The sequence below is a fragment of the Perognathus longimembris genome, chromosome 19 (assembly GCF_023159225.1).
Source record: "Perognathus longimembris pacificus isolate PPM17 chromosome 19, ASM2315922v1, whole genome shotgun sequence".
NCBI classification, from domain to species: Eukaryota; Metazoa; Chordata; class Mammalia; order Rodentia; family Heteromyidae; genus Perognathus; species Perognathus longimembris.
Window position 1 is genome coordinate 44,837,722 of NC_063179.1, and position 19,550 is coordinate 44,857,271.

Here is a 19,550-nt window from a genome sequence, read left to right on the forward strand (position 1 = left end):
ACTAATTCTCGAAACTTACTTACACCTGTTCTTTCCTTCCACCATTATCAAAGCAGGAGGAAAATGGAGTCGTAGATCTGTAGTCATTGCTAGGCAGCTAGCTTTAACACAATTCTCCGCAACAGCACTCTAACCATGGCTTACTGCAGGATTTGAAGCAGGCATTGGCTATAGGCTGCGCTTTTCTGCCGAGCATCCTTTATTTAACTGCTGGTACCGTGTTAGGCATGACCACAATTCCGGCTGTTTTGCGTGGGGTTTCTGCTTCTTCCCACGGTACTGCTGTCCCAGCCTTCAGAATCGGGTCCCCTGAGAGGCGCTGAGAGGCTCCTCCCCTCGGCGCCCACCGATCTCCTCCTGACACCTTGTAGCTCAATCCTAGCGCTGCTTTCTTGTCTCCTACCCCAGGCTGGCAGCTTTCTGCAGCGGCGGGACGTTTTGCTTGAGACTAATGAAGAGGTTGTCTTGCTTTCCGTCTGCCCTGCTGGCTCCCTTATAGCCCGCACGATGCCAGAGCCCAGCCTCCACGCAATGCTTTCTCGATCGACTTCAGGAATGCCCGGGTCATTCTAACAGTAGGCTAGCTTTGAGGGCTTGAACGCAGGGCCTGGGCATGGCCCTGGAGCTCTTTAGGTCAAGGCTCGTGCTCTCTCACTTTGAGCCACAGCTCCACTTCCAGCTTTCTGGTGGTTAATTGGAGAATAGAGTTTGGTGCGGCCTTTCCTGCGCAGGCTGGCTTTGAACCCTGATCCTCAGGTCTCCGCCTCCTGAGTCGCTAGGATGACAGGCGTGAGCCACCAGCACCCAGCTAGCTTTGGGTTCTTTAAGATATGTTTTTAAATTTTTTTTTTTTTTTTTTTTTTTTTTTTTTTTTTTTTTTTTTTGCCAGTCCTGGGCCTTGGACTCAGGGCCTGAGCACTGTCCCTGGCTTCCTTTTGCTCAAGGCTAGCACTCTGCCACTTGAGCCACAGCGCCGCTTCTGGCCGTTTTCTGTATATGTGGTGCTGGGGAATCGAACCTAGGGCCTCGTGTATCCGAGGCAGGCACTCTTGCCGCTAGGCTATATCCCCAGCCCCTGTTTTTAAATTTTTATTGTTATTATAAAGGTGATATACAGAGAGGTTACAGTCACAAAAGTCAAAGGGAAGAGTACATTTCTTTTTTGGACCATGTCACCCCTCCCCTCACTTTTAACATTATACAGTAAGCGTTCACCATAGCAGAAGCCATCTGCTAATCCGCCATTTTTGGTTGACTTCTTTTATGATTTCTGCTATCTTTCTTCTTCCATTTCTTTCTCTCACCCTCCCCGCCTCCCTTTGCTCTGGCTTGGCCATTTCTCTCAAGTGCTCTAACCGTTGAGCCACTTCGGATTTTATTTGCTCGCTAACTGGAAGTAAGAGCCTAGCTTCAAACGATGGTGCTCAGATCTCAGCCTCTGCAGAAGCTGGGATTCCAGGTGTCAGCCCTTGGTGCTTGGAAGCTCTTCCCTTTCTAATTACGTAACGTAAAAGCTTTTTCAAAGACCAATCTTAGAAATTCCTTTTCTCTACTATAAGCATTTTAGTACTATACATTTTTCTCTAAGTACTGCTTCAGTTGTATCCTATAACTATTTTAAGGGTGACCTATGTTTATTCATTTCTAAATAAAATTTTCAGTGTGATAACACTTCACACTTATTAGATGGCTACTACAAAAGGAAGGAAAAATCACAGGTATTGGCAAGGACGTGAACAAATTATACACTTGTACAGTGTTTTCCTTAGTTGAAAACTGGTGCGTGTGCTCGTGGAAAACATTATGGTAGTTGTATCCTTTAAATATTGATATGTCTGTGTTCAGTTAATTGTGGGATATTTTAGTGTCCCTTGAACATTTATTTCTCTTTGTACTCAAAGTGCTTTAGAAGTCTAGCGCTTCATTTTCCCATGCTTATGTTTTCCAAGGTATCTTTCCCTGGTTTCTTTCTGCTTTAATTCTGCCATGGTCAGAGAATGTACTTTATATGAGTTTATTGTCATAGATTTGAGATGGTGAAGATAATGTGTATTTGTCTGTGATTAAGTCAAGAATTCCATAAATGATGATTAGGTTGTTACATAGTCGGGGGGGGGGTTGGCTGTTTTTTGGGGGGGGAAGTTGTTGTTGATTGTGGGGCTTGAGCTCGGGGCCTGAGCACTGTCCCTGAGCCTCTTTATGCTCAAGGCTGGCGCTGTACCATCTGAGCCACAGTGCCATGTCCAGATTTTGAGAGGTTCATTGGAGATAAGAATTTCATGGGGACTTTCCATCCTCAGATCTCAGCCTCTGAGAAGCTAAGATTACGGGGTGAGCCTACATCACCGGGCAATGGATCGTGTTTTTAAGTCTTATTCCTTTGGCCTAATTTTGTACTAATCACTGAGAAAGGAGTGTCGGAGTCCCCAGGCGTAACTGTCAATATCTGTTTTGACTTCCGTCTCCGAGCCCAGCATTCTGATGCTCAGTTTGGGGATTGTTGCGTCTTTGGGGAGCCTGAATGTGGCGATCCTGTTTATCCCAGAGGTAGGATGGTTTTCTCCCTATTCTGGTTGCGATAGACCTCTCCCTCATGGAGTTGAAAGCTTTTGCTCCGTAGAAAAAGAATCTGGGGAAAACACGAAGCCTTTCCCGCGGCAGCTGGCGACGCCCACCTTTTCCCAGGCGCAATGGCCAGAGATGAATTCCTAAGACTGTGACGGGCCTTTGCCGAGAGTGCCTTCTGTATGAATTCCCCTCACGTCTATGGCTTTCAAGACTCTGCACCGTCTCGATGGCCCACACTTGGTAATTAGTGAGATTTCCATCACCATCGCCAAATACCGGATAGAAACACACGTGGCTCTTCCCTCCCCCCAAAAAGAGGAAAGGATTCTTTTGGTCTATAGTGTTGAAGGTTTCCGTCCGTAGTCAGACCATTGCTTTAAGGTTTGTATCGAGGCCACATACCAGCGTAAGGTCATGTGACAGAAGCAACCTCAACGTATGGCCAAAGCAAATAAGCAGAGGAGGAGAGGGGGTCCCGAATCTCCCCTTCAAGAGCACTCCCTAGTGACAAGAAGACCTCTCGTTAGCTTGCACCTCTTAACGGCTCTGCCACTTCCCAGTAGTGCCAGGGGCTGAGAACCTAGACTTTTAACTCTTGAACCTTCCTGTGGCGGACACTTAGCCTAGCACTGAGCATTCTATTTAGTAGTTGGTGGTTTTGTTTTGTTTTGTTTTGTTTCCCCTGGATCTTCCTTAAGGAAGGGTGTTCAGCTGCGTCATCTCTCACTAGCCAAGTATCCACAGAACTGCGTACAGCCCCCATCTTCATGAGAAACCCGGCTGGTTGATTACTCTATGACCTCAGCTTTCTAATAAATGTATTTAAAGATTGTGAATACGCAGTCATCTGGGTTTTCTGTTGCTCTAAGAGCAAGGTTGAAGAATTTTTTTGAAACAGTGAGTTATTACTTGATTAACTATTCCCTTCCTTTCTAGAAAGGAATTTGACATGACAATCCTAAGCCTATCTTGCTGGATATACTGATATCAGATCCTAATATAAGATCTACTTTCTTGCTTTTCATATTGCAGCCAGAATCTTTCTGAATGGGCAGAAGGTAAGGGGGGGAGGATAAAATGGCAACTAATATAATTACCTGCATAGCTTTTACTTTCCTCTTTCATAGACGTTGACTGGGATGGCATCGGTGTTTTACTCAGGCTCCAAACACAACAGGTTTGAGGTAGGAAAGCTACATTATTTCCAGAAACCAGAAAAAAAAATCTGGAGGACCCCTCCGCCATCACTTCCAAATGAACTGAAAAATCTGTCAAAACCACTTCAATTCAGAAAACTGTAGGAAAATAATCGCTGCTCTATGTTTTGTCTTTCTTCCAGGCCCATCAAGTGCTACTGAAGGCTAGATCCACCGCTCCGGTGGGAGATGCCCTTGAGTCAGGTCACGAGAGGAAGACAAAACATGGCTCCCCTTTGGCTATTTGCTTCTATTCAATGGTGGCGTCCACCCTTGGGCCCTGTTTGCATCGCAACACATATCATTGGCTCACTTTGACCCTGACATCATTTGATAGGCTTAATCGTAATAAATCTATGTTCTGAAATAGTTGTGCCGATTACAGCGATCCATCAACATTCAGAGAGCCCGGGACCATGAATGTCATCAGAGTGCTGCAGCCCCCAGGGATCTATCTGTGTCAGCCTCCGCGGAAAGCGCACCCCTAAAGAGCCTGGAGACAGAGGAGGAAGACGGGAGCATAAATTGCAGTTCTGCTTTTACCAGCCAGCAGGGGATGATTTTCTTGGGGGAGGCCTTGCCAATCCTTGGGAGGAAATGAAAGTGGGGCTCGCGGATTCCACCTCCGGTGTCGTCACGTGCGAAGAGCTTGCTGGCCCCAGGAAGAAATGCGTTGAAAGGTAGCCGTGCACTGAAGGCCTGAGCTGTTCCTCTCGGCACTCCTCCGTGAGCTCAAGGAAAGCCAGGCGCTTTGCTTTGCCTCCTCCCTCCACCGCTCATATTGCTCTGTGAAGACAGCCCAGAGAGAGACGCCCCGAATTCTCTGCCTCCGTGAGGGAGGGGGCGGCTCATCCTTAGACCTGTGAGGACAGAGAAGAAAGGGTTGACGCTCGGGCCTAGGGGCTGAATCATCGTGTAACTTCAAAGGCTTTTGTCCTCCAAGATAGTAGAGTATAGTGACTGAAACCGACAGTCCTGAGTCAGGAGAACTGGCTGCTCTGGTGTGGGCTATTTCACTAGCTCGGTCTATGACCTTGACCAGCCTCCTCGCCTGTCTGCGTCGTGTTTTGCCTTCCGTATGGTGGGCACTGCGTTGGGGTTCAGGCTTGCCCGCGGGCAAGATGTGACCGTGGGCACCGTGTGTGTTAAAGACCGATGTAGACGCAGAAAGCAGCCTCTCAACGATGTAGACGCGGAAAGCAGCCTCTCGCCTCCTGAGCAGCCGGAGGCGCCGCTCATGCCCGGCGGTCACAGACGCCAGGCGGTCACAGACGCCAGGTGCTCTCCGCGGAGCACCGAGGCGTGCTTCCCAGGGGGGCCCGTCCTTCTCTCCGTTTGTAAGCTCGCATACAGACAGGGGCTTTGCTGTGCCCTCCCCCCGCATTCACACAGCCCGTGCCAGCGAATTGGGCCTCTCTGCTGCCTGAAGGGCATCCCTGGCCGCGGAACGGTTCAATCTCCCCTAGGACTCCACGCTCCCACGCACGGTCCTTTCTGCCCCTACACCTGCAACTCAGTAACATCAGCCTCCTGGTCCCTGTAAGTACAAGTATTGCCAGTGCCTCGTTAAATTTAGCTTCTAGCAAATAACACCAAACCTAGATTAGGAGAATTTTCAAGTCGACTTTATTAAAGTAAAATGGGAGGAGGCAGCCCCAAATAATTGTGTATTATCTGGATACCACCCTCCAATCCCTCCATACGAGTAACTACTGTGAGTGTAAGCAGTCACCTATCAGAAATGAACTTCTGGCTTCTCTGTTTACAACAGCAAAGTGAGAACTATTTTATATTCCTGGCCTCTTCCCGGGTAAGCGCCTTCCACACATACTAAAATGCTTCATCACAGGCCTAAGGGGACAAGAAAACTTGGAATTTAGGACTTTTCACTGTACTTGGCATTTTTGAGTCAACGGGACTGTGGGTCTACTCGGCCCACACACGTTTCGCTCTTCCTCTGCTGCAAATGGCATTTTCTGTCTAAATAATACACATTGGTCCTTAGCCTAGCGAATGGCTTTCTCTGGTTGCTTCATATGTTCCTATTTCTGAGAATTAACTTCTTGAGAGAGGTCAGATATAATGGTTTTTAAAGTTCAGTGCCAAGAAGAGTCAAGGACTGTTGGAACTGGTACTAAACATTTAGAATAAGGAACTGACCTGCATTTGCAGCATTGAGCACTGTGAGAACGATTCTTACAGGGAGTTAGCAAAACCCAAGACTTTTAGTATAAACCCACTCAGGACTCTACATAAAGGTGTTCTGATTGTGGACACATTCTGGGATTCTAGGCCCATATTTAAGCAATGAAAGACAGCACCCTGGAGACTAGCTACGAGATAAATGATGGGTGTCCTTAGACTTGCTATTTCACGGCCCTTTGTGGCTAAGCTGACTTCAGCAAGTAAGTCCCAGTGCCTTTATTCCCATTTTGTTTTTCAAAGCTTCCTTTTCTGATCTCTTCACTGTGGATTAATAATAGCAGACAGCATGGAAACTTTCATCAGATAAATATATATAAAGATAAATCATCTGCTTCTCTCCCTCCTTTGCCCCTTTAACTATTGCTCAAGTGGAACTTTCAACCCTCTATGCCTTTTACTGATTATGAGAGATTGCTTCCACGGTAGGGTGTAGCGACCTTGACAATGTCCAATAATTTAATATGCCATTCGGTGCCAGTTCTGTCTATTGGGTTCATCTGCCATCATTGCTGGCTCTGGTTTCTCCAAACAATATGGCTGTTGAGTAGGACCTGGGAGGTGGCCGTCCATGCAGCAAGCTGCTAAAGGAGCCTTTCGATTTGAGTTTTAATAGGAAAATAAAATCAGTAACTGTATCAGCCAAAGCTTTTCAGAAAAGTCAAGTCATCCTATGGTCCGTGGCTCTCTTATTATGGTTGGAATCTTGTCACTAGATACACACATAGGAAACAGGGCTGGGAAAGAGGGCAAGGAAGCTGAATTTTCAAAAGTCCACTACATGTGGCTTTCTTGAGGCAGCCAACGGTGGGATGAGAACTTTGGGAGGAGAAGGGCCTCAATTTGGCCAGGAAAAAAGCTGAAGTTATAGGACTCTCTTCTGTGGGGTGGGGGGGAGGAAGAGGACAATGAACCACAGAACCTGCTTCCTGTCTTCGGGAGGCCAGGCCCTGATATCTGGTCCATCTCTGTCCCTCTGAATGACATTGGCTGCCAGCTCTTCACGTGGGCTTGATTTTGTACCTGGGCTTCCTGGCTTACTGGGTGACCTTGAGCACAGGGCTTACGCCTTCTGGAGTCTCTGTCGGACGCAAGTGCGTCTCTCGCCGTCTCTGTCTGGCACAGAGCCGGCGGTCAGTCCATGGAGCTGTGACTAGTATCATGATTATTACTGGGCTTGGTCCTCGGTGCCTTCATTGTCTGTAGGTCCTGCCCCCTCAGTGTCCTTCTGCACCGCCCCCTCTCCTGGGCGCTGGCCCGCTGCTCCCCTGGGAAGCGGTGAGGGGGTGGCCATGCTCTTCTCCTTTCTCTGGGTTGTGGGGGGATAACCTCTGGGCGCTGTCAGACTGCTCGAAGCAGGGCTGTCATTTCCCACCAGGATCCCTGGCTGCCCGGGGCACCTGGCAGGGCCCGACCTGCCTCAGCTGTTTGGACCACCAAGGTAGGAGACTCCAGGTCTCCAGCCCTCCCCGGGAGTCCCCCGCTCCTGCAGGGAAAACCGCGGCTCAATGCTTCTTTGTTCCTGCACAGAAATGTCTCCAAGGCGCATGTGGACGTTCCGTGAGACCTCCCAGCCCCTGCCGCCCCCCGCACGCCCGACTCCAGGCAGCCCTGCTCTTCGGTGGCCTCTTGGTGACTGCCCTCCCCCAGGAGATTTTTTTTTTTTTGGCCAGTCCTGGGGCTTGAACTCAGGGCCTGAGCACTGTCCCTGGCTTCTTTTTGCTCAAGGCTAGCACTCTGCCACTTGAGCCACAGCGCCACTTCTGGCCATTTTCTGTATATGTGGTGCTGAGGAATCGAACCCAGGGCTTCACGCATACAAGGCGAGCACTCTAGCACTAGGCCACATTCCCAGCCCCCCCCCCCCATGAGATATTTTCTGTACCTACAGTTCTGTTGTTGAAATTTAAATTGCCAGCATTGAAAAAAAAAAAAAGACTTTTCACACAGGAATGTTTGTCTTTGGGGCTTTTCTTTAAAAACAAAACCAAACCACTTGAAGGCTCTAGCAACCGTAGAGCCGCGTAGTTCATTGGAGAGTCCTTTCAGCTAGCTGCCCACTGGGATGGAGAGACTGCGACTCCAGGACCCCTGAGCAAGCCCCCTCACTGACTGCATTCGATGCAATCCCAGATGGCTCTTATGAAAACTGGAGCCCAGTGAATTTCCGGAGCTTGCTGGTGGTTCTGCCTTGGCTCTGAGCTGAGCACTATCACTCGAAGTCCTGTGAGTCTTCTCTCAGCCCAATCCCCACGAATTCTAGGGGGGCTCTGGCCTGTCTACGGGTGCTCTCCTGTGTGCCTTAAATGGACAGCGACGGATGCCACCTGCTTCTCTAGGCTCTAGAGCATCAAATCCATATTCTGTGCTGACGTTCTTCTTCCAAAGGCTGCCGGGACTGCCTTGCGCATGGTTCCGGAGCCCTGTTACATGGACCCCCTGTGCTGGGCCTCGGAGGGCTTTAGACTCCGCATAGTTATCAAGGCACCGACGCAGCTGAGCAGTTTGCCCCCGGTTTTAGCTTCATCATCCACTGGCTGCATTTCCCAGACAGATTTCGTATCTGCTGCACTGACAAAACCTCATTTCCCACGGACTCCATCCTCATACAACCTGCTGTAAAAACTCAACTCCCCAAGAAATTCCCGCTTTCAAGTTGTTATCACAAGTGTGGAACCCACACACGAGCTCAGTTCCACTGTCAGCTTTTACACACACCCAGCCCCCCCCCAAAACCTCTGTAGGACCAAGAGAAGAATCAGGTTCTAGATTTTCTTGTACCCCTGTTCTAGCACTGGACAATCTTCATACCTCTGTCCTTCACTCCTCCACATCCAAGTTCAACAGTCTCAACCTTTCATGAGCTTTTGAAATCTGACTATGACCATTTTTATGGTCTCTAGCTTATGAGAACCATGACTGGGTCTGCAACATTTTTAGGGGGTAGAATCTATTTTTTGCCCAGGAGCCACTCAGAGATGTGGATAAGTATAGAAGCACCATGACTCTTGCTTTCAGGGAGGCTTATAATCTTCTGAGGCAAGGAAGAATGAATATATTGGCACCAGGGAAATGAAGGAATTCAAGACTTGTTACTATGTGGCCTCTAGAGGAATAGGAGACATTTCTGATAAATGACAGTTGCGCCATTTCCTTTGGCTCTTGTTAGGTGAATGGTGGCAACATTCCAATGGTTGATTATACTTATGACATAGGCCCTAACTAAACAGCATTGGACAGATAGCTTATTTACATGTTCACTCCTGTGCAAATTTTAGTGGGGGGGGACAGGTTTTTGTCTCCAGTTACTGAATATTTCAGGGTCTACACGGAATGCCTGGCTCAGTAGAGACATGTGAAGACTAGTTATGGGGGAAGAATTGGGAAGGAAAATGGTTGGGGGTAGACTTTTACTCTGGTTCAATTTCTTCCTACCCGAAAAAAAAAATAACATCAAGGTCTTTGTTTCCCTGTCTAATTTTATAAATGAGAAAAGATCAAACCAACCCTACAAACGACCCCCTTTCCAGCTAAAGACATTACCTTTTATTAACCTTTTCCCTCGTTTCCTATTTGGGAAGCATTTTATCTTCACATGAAGTTATGTTACCCCCTATTGTGATTTTCTTGTCTGGGGCAATCAATTTTACTGTGTCACCTCACCAAATACTTCTGAAGACTTTTCAATGACTATCATCTTAGGCCTTTTCCTTTGCTTTGTGTCCCCTGTAACAGCAACCCGTTTAAAAAGTAAAATAAAAACCAACGCAACTCGTTCTTCTAAGCTGGGCCGGCTCTCAGGGACGGCATCTTAGCAGCCTCTGCTCCTGCAAATCCTCTTGCGATTGCGCAGCCCAAGGGGCGGCTGGGGGTTGTAGCCAATCTGATATGAGCACCGTATTCTCGTTCTAACAGTTGGGTAATAAAACATGTTGGGCTAGGTATTCACCCCTGGCTCATTCTTGGCCTTTCCACCTTTCTTGGCAGTTGGCTGGGAGCTCATTACCTGGAACGGAGCGGTGGAAGATGAAGCCAGGGGCAGTCTCTCTCTCTCTCTCTCTCTCTCTCTCTCTCTCTCTCTCTCTCTCTCTCTCTCTCTCTCTCTCTCATAGAGTGATGAGCTTTGCCAGACGACCAAGTTTTGCTTTCTTCCAAAGGTAAGGATCTGTAATTACTTCTCGGGCAGCAGTCTGAGTGAGGGCTCTGGTCAGCCCATCCCATTTGGAATGCATCACAGTCTTTCTTGCTTCCTGTCCACTTTTTCAGTCTCTCCTTTCCTGGCTCCCTCCTCCACCTTCTTGGAGCTGACAAGGAAAGATTTCATCAAGAAGATCCGGTTTTGAACTCTGATCTTGAGTAGTGTACTTCACCTCTATGGGCCTCAGTTTCCTCAAAAAGTAATAACACTTTCTTGAACTAGTGATTAAGGGGATTATGAGATAATAAACATAAAGGGCTAGACACTAGGAAACACCAAACAAAGAATGGCTATTATAGTATGGTCTCTCTCTTCAAGTCCCAATCATCTGTGAATAACAACATCATCCATTTAAGCCCTGTTACATGTGAGCCACAGTCCAAACTGCTTTATATGTACTAGCTCACGGAATCCCAAATGCTGTTGTATTAGGACTTTCCATAACTTTCTCCTGCTCCTCTTGAGGAAAACAGAATAATCTTCCATTAAATTCTTTCCATTATTTTCTTCTACAAAAGGCTATTTTTCCGGGCTGGGGATATGGCCTAGTGGCAAGAGTGCTTGCCGCGTATACATGAGGCCCTGGGTTCAATTCCCCAGCACCACATATACAGAAAATGGCCAGAAGTGGTGCTGTGGCTCAAGGGGCAGAGTGCTAGCCTTGAGCAAAAAGAAGCCAGGGACAGTGCTCAGGCCCTGAGTCCAAGGCCCAGGACTGGCCAAAAAAAAAAACAACAAAAAACAAACAAACCACAAAAAAAGGCTATTTTCCAGACTTGTGGATATTTCCTCATTAAAAAACAACAAGAAGCCTGGCGCTGGTGGCTCATGCCTATAATCCTAGCTACTCAGGAGGCTGAGATCTGAGGATCACAGTTCAAAGCCAGGCCAGGCACATAAGGCCATGAGACTCTTATGTCCAATTAACTACCTAAAACCCAGAAATGGCATGGTGGCTTAAAGTGGTGGAGTGCTAGCCTTGAGCAAAAAAGTTCAGGGGCAGCGCCCAGGCCCTGAGTTCAAGCCTCACAACTGACTGCCCTCCCCCCACCAACAAAAACAAAAACAAAACAAAAACAGAACAAGAAAAACTAAGCTCTATTTGCTGGAGTTAGGACCATTTGTCCTGGGTAGCGGTCTCATGACTGTAGTTTAGAACATTGCTTCTCGGTCAGGGCTCTGTTTGACAGTCACACGGAGCTTGCCAGAGTCTCCTCACACAGACCATAAACCCAGATTGATTACATCACAATCTTGGGGAGTGGAATTAGGACCTGCCCCCAGAAGTGTGATATGTATAAGAATCAACGGAAGATCTGGTTATGCCATTGATTTGGCTTCCTACAAAGCCCACAAGTGGGGTAGATGGCCCAGTTAGAGTGGCTACAGTCAGTAACGAGGTCAGATCAGACCCTGCCGACTTCCTGCTTAGCTGCTTCCCACGAAGTCAGCCAGTTCTGTGTCAGGCCCACTATCATTTCAGAATATGGACTGATTGTTCTTGAACCTCTCTTCTCAGAGTAACAGTATATAGGACCCATGGAAGAAAAAGATGGAACCTCACACATGTTGACAAGTCAAATATTTTACTTTGGAACTTCATCCAGAACCTTAGAGTTTGGAGATCAAAGATATACTACCACCAAATGCCTAGGGACATCTTTAAATAGGAGCATTTCCCCATCTAGGCCTGTTGCTAATTTGTGGGTCATTCTTTAGAGGGTCCTTAAAAATAGCCCATGAGGGAGTAGCCAATTCTAAGTTTGTAGCTGTCACTTCCATGCAGTAGTTGATGCCAAGGTTGCCCTTCATCTGACCTAGAGACTGAATTCAACAGGGACACCCAGCCCACCTGTTGTGTACCCGCTTCCAGTACCCACCGTGTTTGGTGGAGTTTCTAAGCAAGGTCTGTCTGTTTGCGAGATTTCTGAGTCATTTAAATCCCGTGGTTGGAAGCAAAACTAAATCCCCCCTAGGAAAAGCTGGAAGAGCGCGGTGACCCTTCCCTAACTTCCTCATTTATAACAATAACGAGGAGCGGAGACTACACTCAGCTGTTCTCTGAGGGGTCTTCTACTCAATGAGACTTTGTAGATTTTGAAGTGAGATCAGGCCATCCATCATCTTTTGAGGCTTAGACGAGCACAACTCTGAGGGTAATAATAATTTCCCAAATGTACATTGTTTGGTTCTCTTCTCTCCTAAATCAATCTTATCCTTAAAGATGACAGAGAGGGATAAAAATGGTTCTGCTGGATCACAGTTGCAATAATCCTGGGGATTTTAGTGACTGGGGAGTTAAGGCTGGTGAAAGATGGGTTCTAATCCAAATTCTGCCATCTATGAGTCCAAAGAGGAAAAGAAACTAGGGTCATAATAAGTGAAATCATTTTCTCCTTTATTGAGAAGTTGCAAGTCCCCAGCAAGCCGCAGAATCGAGTACAACCTAACCCTATAAGTCAGAAGGCAAAAGCAAAACTCTTGCTAGATGTGGATAAGGCCATCCCCCGGCCCTCAGTGTGAGACAGTTTACACAGATAATAAGTTAGTTCTTCTCTTCTGTCCACTGGAAGAGCAGCAGCTAAGAGGAAACATTTGCTATAGAACGAATCTCTACTGTCCTGAGGAGTTAAGATTGAAGAGAACCTGGTTTGATGTCAGCTGTGGACAAGTTTCATCTTGTTCAAATCCCAGCTCCTGAAATGAACCTGGAAACAAAACAGGAAATGAGGAGAAACCAAATTCATATTTATTTTGGAAGCAAAGGACCACACTGTGATTTCCATGGCGGAGAGACAAAGCTCTAGAATGTTGTGACACTGGAGCCAGGGGACAGAGACGGGGGAAAGGGCCTCTCTGCCAGCCCAGCTCCTGGGATTGAATCCTGGGTTGGCCTCTAGTTCTTTCACGGCCTGAGTTTGGTGATAACAGCAGTTACATTGGTTTCTTTTCAAAAATACACAATAGGGACTTAATGAGTAAGTACTGGCGTGATTTTGAAGCCTTGAATAAGTGCAGCCATTAAAAAAAATAATACACCCTTTATATTGTCTACAGTAAGTAGGCATTCTTATGAGTACCCTAGCTTTTTTTTTTTTTTTTTTTTTTTTTTTTTTTAGATGCCTCTCTATTAGCTCAAAACTTAACCTCTTCATCCATCCGTCTACAGTCATCCCGGAGGTGAACAGTACCAAATCTGCCACTCACATTTGGTCATTTGCCTTGGTAAAGAGGAAATGGTTAACTCCAAGATCACCTTGACTACTATTCCTCATTCTTAGTACAAGAAAAATAATGCAACATGGAAAGATGCATGCATGACAACTTTAAATTTTAAGTTATATTTATGTTTGGCTGTTAGGTTCAGAGGTCAAGCTCAGAGTCAGTGATAGGAAATTTCTTTGCCTGGAAATTTTAAACCAAATAACGTGTGTATGCACACGTATGTGTGTGTGTATGTGGGTGTATGTGTGTGTATGTGTGTAGACAAGAAGGAAAAAAGGAAGGAAGGAGGGAAGGATGGAAGGAGGATTGTATTCTCGCGTTCTACTTTTATGTTGGGAAATGGGCAATACTCAAAATTTTTAGGTTTCAGTTTTCATTTTCTTGTTTTTCATAGGCTTTATTTTAATTATCAATATTGTATTTGATTATAGCGTAATAACACCATTAACTTAATATTTGTGCCAAATTAACCCATATGTTTAACTAATGTAATTTTCCAAAGTGAATATGTACCTTAAGGTAGTCTCTTCCTTTTCATTTTTCCTTTCTTCTTTTTATTATTATCTTTAGGTAGTTGTACAAAGGAGTTGCCATTTAACAAAGCAGTTTATGAATACACCATATCTTGATCAAGAAAGATAATAAATAGGTATATTGTGTTGGTCAAATATCATTTTTTCCTTTGATGTTCATGGACATATGGTGTATGTCTGTTTTAACTTGGTTATAAAATTGATGCTCTTGTTGAAAAGTTTGGAAGGGTTACTGAGAGATTCTAATTCATTCCATATCTCTAGTTTGAGCTGCATTATAATAGTCTGGAGAAAGAATTTTTTAAAAACCCAGCCATCCCAATCCTGCTGATTGAAACAGTTACCATGGCTAGCCCCCCACCCATCTTCCTGCCACGGGAGTCCCAGCCCCAGGGGGTTTTCTGGAGGAGGGGCTGGTGGGGTGTGCAGTGTCGACCCCTCTTGTCATTAAAGGCCTGCAATTAAGCCTTCTTCACAAACCTTTTCTCTTTTCTCTACAGTTGCAAGCGGGTCTCCCCTTCCTTCCAGGTGTGGCTCAGTGCCAGAATCTTTCCTCACCTTTGCTACCTTCTTCCTGGCTCCTCCTCCTGGCTCCGCCCCTCCTGCTCTGTGGGCTCATGGAATCCAGTAAGTAAAGACGGCTTCCCTTGGCTGGGAAGAGGGATGAGCATCTGTGGGGACTGTTGCCGGCTACGGCGGGGGCGCAGGGAGGCAGACTCTACCAGTCCTAAGAGGTGTGGTGCCTCAGTGTTGTTTCTCCCCCGCCTCCCCCCCCCAAAAAAAAGTCAATGTAAAAATTATACTAATCTTTAAAATGCCTGCCTTGCATGAATGTACCAATAACAAGAACGGAATGAAAATTCCCCCCACTCTCCAAAAAAAGGAAAAAATTCCTATTTGTAGACCAACCTACAGCTTTCCCTTAGCTACTCTAAGCCTGTCAGTATATAGGCTTCAAAAACAAATCTTTGGCTCTTTGAGACCTTTTCATGAGATAGATAGATAGATAGATAGATAGATAGATAGATAGATAGATAGATATAGATAGATAGATATAGATATGATATATAGATATGATATATCTATATATAGATATAGATATAGATATCTATCTATCTATAGATATATATATTTCCCAGACTGTCTGTCTTCCAACTTGCAATGTAGCCAGGCTGGCCTCAAACTCATGATATTCCTGTATCCACCCTCTGTCTTCTGGGATTACAGGTATGCATTCCTATGCCCAGTTCAAACCAGACCTCTTAATTTGCTCTGCCATTCTACCCCAGTTTAGGAATGCTACATCTGTTTGATTGTGCAATCAACAATGGTGCTCTTTCATTTTGTGTTATCTCTGCCAAAGACCACAAATGCAAATGATGAGGTATAATTGGGACCATGGGGGCCCAAAGAAAGGTATCAAGGTTACTGTCTATATGATGATTGCCAAAAACGAGAGAAGCAAGCACCATCCAGAAGCTTTGCAGGCCACAAAGAAAGCAGTTCTGACTTTTAGGCATGTACAGTCTCGATTATAAATGTGACATTAACATCTTTTCTGCATAACTCACGAGAGACAAGTTACTCTTCTAAGAGCTTTGTCCTTTTGTGGCTTATACTTGAGACACATGGAACCATACTTTGACTTAAAGTTTGGAAATCGCTTAGAATTGGGCAATTTCTTGGAATATTGGGGTAACTGCAAAAAGAAGGGGGTGAGCGGAAGGCCTGGTGGTTAGGCAAAGGGCCAAAAGAGAAGTTTCCCGGAGACTGTTGGATCTACTCACCACTCTGCTGGAAACACCATCTCTTCATTGAACTTGCCCGTGATAGCAGCTAGAATTCTTCATACATTTAGAACGCTTACAGGCCAGGCACTGCTTTAAAGCTGGGGCTTACCCATGGCGTGTTTGTAGGCTGCATGGATTCCAATAGGAATGAGGACATAGGAAAAGTAAAGTGGATTCTTTGGCTAGAAGTTTGTCCCCATAGTTATAAGGACACCGACAGGTAGATCTATCACTTTAATTTCAAGAAGAAAATCCCTTTAGCATATTGGCAGACATTCAGCCCTGGCCAACTGGGTTTGAAAGGCGTGTGATTGAGCTCTCCTGCTGTCGCTGGCTGCGGGTGAGACGCTGGATGTACAGGAGAATCACCAATGGCCCATCGCTCTTGACTGGGATGGACGAAGGCAGGGGCGTCGAAGAGGATTAAAAGGAATTGTACCTGTATGTGGGGTGTAGGTATCAACTCGTGTGTGTTCCCTGCATTGTCTAGGTCATCTTTATAAGACCCATAATATTAGAAGAATTTGATAGTGTGCTCGTTTTCTATTGCTGCTGTGTGACAAATTACTATCGACACGGTGGCTGTCTAAGAAGCCTGAGAAACACCTTGTGAAAGGAAAATGTATGGCTACACCAGCAACCCTGCCACTTTTCTTTGCAAGTACAGTCTTGGCTTGGTCCTCTCTGGAGCACCCGCGCCGTCCTTCCCAGGCAGGCTTCGACTCTGCCGTGTGTGCCTGCGTCTGTACATTATTCACACACTCAGATCTCAGCATTCCTCGCCCGTCATTGCAATTGCTTAATATGTCTCTGATATGCCGAGGCCTAGGAGCCTGTGAGCTCCGTGAAAGCAGCAGTTGATCATTTACACAAAGCTCAGGACATGAACGGCGGACAGTGGTTTGCATCCTCGGGACCAGCGTGGCTTGTTTGTGAGCAACTGCTTCTGGATGTGGAGCAACCAGGTCCCATTCTGACCCGTGTCGTGTGCAAGATCAGAACCTCTCTGAGGCCTACCTGTAGATTCCATGACTTGCCTCCTTCCCACAAACAACGGTTAGATGCTTGTAGCTCACACCCCCCCTGGGTGCATGGGAGATTCACTCTGAGGATCATGGTTCAAAGTTACCCCGGGGCAGGAAACTCCATGAGACTCATATTTCCAAATGACGAGTCAAAAAAAAAAAGCAGAGATGGAGTTGTGACCCAAGTGGTAAGGCCCTGGCCTTGAGCAAAAAGCAAAGCAAAGAGAGCAAGGTCATGAGTTCAAACTCTCATACCAGCACACACACACCACCAACAGCAAAATAAACCACCAGTCATCCCTTCCCCAAGTCCTTTCTGCTTCCTTTGTTGATTTTCTCTTGTGGGGCACGGCTGGCCGGGCTTCCATTACCTTAGGAACATCTCAGGGACCAACCATCCAGCACCATCCTTCCATCCGGGCTGACAAGCTGCTGCCGTCTCGGGAGTGCGGACCCCAGGGCTGCCCTTTCTCCCGTGTGATCCGCCAGGACTCCCAGTGGCCACTCGTCATCTTCCTCCACCTATCAGCTCATGTTTCTGAGTCCTTGGAGCAAAAGAGGAAGCTTCTACTTCTGAAGACTTCAAGCCAACTGTGAAGGGAAAGCCTGACTTTCACTGTGCTTTTCTGATTTTGATCCTACCAAACCTTTAGACAACAGCCGTGACCATTACACTTACACCATATTCCCAATCATCCCCTCCCTGTCGACGCTCAGGGTCGTTTCCCTGCACTGAGGGGCTTTGGGTGCAAGTTTCCATGCATTGCACTGGCTGTTCAGATCGAGCAGCATTTGAAAACTTACTAATGTCTCGCCTGGAATCAGCAGGAGAAAACGTTTTGGCCGATTGGCGATATCCACAGTGGGAACTGGAGAGAGGGGCTGCGGTCCAAAGGCGGGCACTCTACCCTCTCTGCTCCAGGTGTGTCTTCCTGTATTCCCTAGCAAACGCCCATGCATCGGATCCCAAGTCCACCGGGTAACACTACGACCTCTTGCCACCTACTTTTCTAGGTGGCACTCCATTGCCTGTGCCAACATCTGCCCAACTTTCTCTTTCTCGCCGCTCTACATGGGAGGAGTCTCCAGTGCCTGCCACCTCCAGGCTCGTCCGTGTCTGGGCACTGATCAAGCCAGATTAGGACAGGAAGTCTATCAGCCGCCTCGGCCTCCACCCCTCCAGAGGCGGGGTTTATCTTAGCTGCCCACAGCCCGGGCATCTGCTTTGACTCTCTCCAGCTCTGGGTGGCCAGGGAGTTCCCAGGTCACACCTCAGTGTTATCTTTTGTCTACTTCTTCCCTGTTTGCTCAGACACAGTCTGGGCTTCTGCCCCAGGTAACCTGCGTGTGCATACATTTGTGGTTTTAGCAGAACCTGCTTGTTTATGTTCCCAAGAATCTAAGACTTGATAGGTTCCTTACTCTCGGCCCCGGCTGGTCATAAGTGAACAGATTTCCCAGAGGGACGGTGAGGAAGATGAAAATTCCTGCTATTAACACATCCTGATGTTTGCGTGAGACTACCGCGTGGTCTGGACTCTGAACCAGGGCCAGTCATCTCAGTGTAGATCTAGAAGCCAAGGATGTCTCTTTCCCCTCAGCTTGGATTCAACTCTTTCCCCAAGCCGACCCGGTGTGCCCTGTGCTTGAACTAAGACACTACAAAGGTATCACTTGCACAGCATTTGCTGTGTGCCACACACGTGTTAAATGCGAGCACTGGACCTATCACCTTACCATACTCTCACTTGCGAGGACAGTAGGAGCTACATGCCATTATTATGCCCGGTTTACACAGGAAGAAATCAAGTCTTGGCAAAGCAAACCAATCCGTCGTGAGGTCACCTGCAAAGACCTGGAATTCGAAATTAACCTGGCTGAATCTAGAGCTTCTGTTTTTCATCACTATTCTAGAGACTGAAAACAAGTAGTCCTTGGCAAACTGTCGGCCACTGTTACATGTAGCCACTAGACTTTGTTTTGCTTTTTCTTTTTAGAATGATGACTAGAATCTGACTTGTAAACTCAAAACCCCTTTGTAAAACTAACTCATTAACTAACTAAACAGATAGGTAAAATTATACTGGTTCTTAAAAATTAGAAGCTTCGCATAAGAATTCAGATTGCTGGCTTTACAAAAGAAATTGGAAAGCCTGGCAAAACCGTTTCCCTGTCCTGCAAGGCAAAAATCAAACGGCCTGAGCAATGCCTGCTTTTTCCATGGGAGTGCGCACTCCGGTCTGCCTGCGTTCACTGCGTCTCCAGGCCGTGGGTCTCAGATAGGACTATCGGGCAGAACCACCTGGCAATGGCTGGGCCTTGGCCCACAGTTTCTGATTCCGTGGGTCTGGGTAGGGCCTGAGAATCTGCCTCATTACAGGGCAAGTATCACTTGCCATGTCTTATCATAGTAATGCTGTTGCTTTTTAATTCTGTTCACCCACTCAGCCCTCTCCATCCTTCTGCCTGCGGGCCCTGGAGCTGCTCTCCAAACACTGCCGGAGGCAGACGTCAAGGAAGTCAGGGCTCCGCTGTCTTTTCTTAAATTCCCACTCCCTTCTGATATCAACCTCAAGGCGAAACTGAATTTCTTGAGTAAGACCTTGATGTGTTTGTTGACGCTGGGGTTTGAACTCAGGTTCTCGGCCCTGGTGCTTGGTAGGCAGGTGTTCCAAGGCTGAGCTGGGCCTCCAGCTGGATTTCTTACGGCTCTGACTTCTTTTGATTCTTTTATTAACATAATGTAACTTTTTATTCAATTTCACAAAAGCAGCAGAAGACTTCTTCTTCTTCTTTTAATTTTTTTTAATTAA